This window comes from Helianthus annuus, chromosome 12 (genome assembly GCF_002127325.2).
Source record: "Helianthus annuus cultivar XRQ/B chromosome 12, HanXRQr2.0-SUNRISE, whole genome shotgun sequence".
Lineage (NCBI taxonomy): Eukaryota > Viridiplantae > Streptophyta > Magnoliopsida > Asterales > Asteraceae > Helianthus > Helianthus annuus.
The window spans coordinates 54,347,371-54,349,604 of NC_035444.2; the positions used below are offsets into that span (position 1 = coordinate 54,347,371).

General features: G+C 34.0%; 1 pseudogene; it reads left to right on the plus strand.

Moving 5' to 3' along the window:
* Window positions 1-914: 914 nt before the first annotated feature.
* On the plus strand, window positions 915-1,678 carry LOC110896706 (annotated as a pseudogene).
* The last annotated feature ends 556 nt before the right edge of the window (window positions 1,679-2,234 follow it).

The window sequence follows — 2,234 nt, forward strand, 5'->3', positions numbered from 1 at the left end:
ACGAGTTGAGGAAAATAATCTTTGTATCGAGTATATTAGTACTAAGGATATGCTTGCGGATCCGATGACTAAAGGTCTCCCTCCTAAGGTTTATGAAGAACATGTTCGGAATATGGGATTTAGTAAAGACCTTATTTAAGCATATTGTACTAGCTTATGTTTTATGATTAATGAAATTTCCTCAGTTTGATTTTGTATGTCTCTTAGAATATGTTCAACCGGTATAATGGCATATAGACAAATAAAGTTACAAGTCAAACAAAGGGCTTACGCGTATTTTGATCAAGACGATTAGGTTTTAAATTAAGGCTATAGTATGATTAATGGGGGTCCTGAGTCGCATAATGATTCAACGGTTGTATTTCTCTGCTATAGTACTTATTTAAGGCTAAAATGAGTGTTAACTCCTGATCAGGCTTATCTAATACTCATAGTAAATGATTACTCGGCTAAGTGGGAGAATGTAAGATTAAATATATTATGTATTAATATTTAATCTATAGCCATTATAATCATTTACATAATATAGATCAAACTATTTAATAACCTATTAAGATAATTAGTTGGTAATTGTTGATGGACCATATTACCCTTATTAACTAATTAGGTTTCCTCCTGGTGCTTATATAAGGAGACTTATGTGGAGGTTAAGGGGTTAGACAGTTACACAATTAGACACACCCCATAAGCATAACATCATAATTTCGACCTCCTCTCCTATAGCCGATACCCTTTTCGGTTTTCTTAGTCACCATCATCAGTCAGCACCCTAAGGAGGAACCAGATCACCTTGACAAAGATGTCGAACTCCATGTCGTCTTCTCTCACTGGATTCTCCACTGCACTGTCTGCGGTGACAGGTATGTTTTCATGTTTTCCATTATGTTTAAACAGAACTGATCCAACATGAAAAGGAAATGATTGAAAGTCAAATGAACTGTTTAGTTCACATGGAAAATTCTGGTTTGGTTGATATGATTATCGAAGATAAGTACGATGATTTAGCCTGGATTTACAATTTTTTTCGCAGGCTGCCTAATGGGTTATCAGTGATACGTGATGTAATGACTTCTCACATTCGGGAAACAGGTGAACAACTGGTTATCGATCCTGAACAGGTTAAAGATCCCGTGGAGTTTGTGCAGCGGTTATTGGAAGAAAAAGATAAACATGATAAAATCATCAATCTTGCGTTTAACAACGGTAAGACGTTTCAAAACGCTTTAAATTCTTCGTTTGAGTATTTTATTAATTTGAACCCACGGTCCCCAGAATTTATCTCCTTGTTTCTAGATGACAAGCTTAGAAAGGGATTGGAGAGCAAAGAGGATGTCGAGGTTGCACTAGATAAAGTAGTGATGTTGATCCGTTACCTAAAAGAAAAAGATGAGTTTGAAAAATATTACAAACAATATTTGGCAACACGACTTCGTTTGGGTATAAGTGTATCTGAGGATGCAGAGAGAAGTTTAATACTGAAGCTAAAAACCGAATGTGGGTATTAGTTTACTTCAACACTAGAAGGTATGTTCACTGACATGAACACCTCTTAAGGCAAAATGCAAGGGTTGTTGGACTAATCTTGATCGTTGACGGGTTGCATGGGGCGAATTGAAGGTTGAGTTGGTTTAGAGTTTTGAGTCAAGGTTTGTCTTGTTTTAGTTCGAGTTCTAAATAAGGGTTGAGATATGTATGAGTTTTTATTGATGTGTGTATTTAACAAGTTGACGTCAACCCGCGCGTTGCGGCGGGTTATTGATTATGATTTATGAATCAGTATATGAAATACAAAAATTCTGTAAGTTTTTGCAAAACATTTTTTTTCCTATTTGCCTAACATCTAGCTGACAACACCACATTGATGCATTTAACTTAAGAACTTAGTTTTCATTTTGACCTGCACCAAACACATTGAATAAAAGTAATAATATTTTTTTCTAGATGTATAAAAATTATATTAGTTGATTAAAACATAAAGTTTTTGATTTAGGAAGTCAATAATAGTTAGGGTTAATGTAAATGAGGTAGAATCTCAAATTTTCCGAAGAACACCAAGAAACTTTAGTGTTTTTGTTTGTTTTTTTTTTCAACAAAACTTGTGGATTTTGTGCATTTTGAGAATAGTAACCAATAAAACACCCAAAATACCATATCTTTTATTGTAAACTTATGACACCCAAAATACCATATCTTTTATTGTAAACTTATGACCTATGATATTTCCTTAATTTATT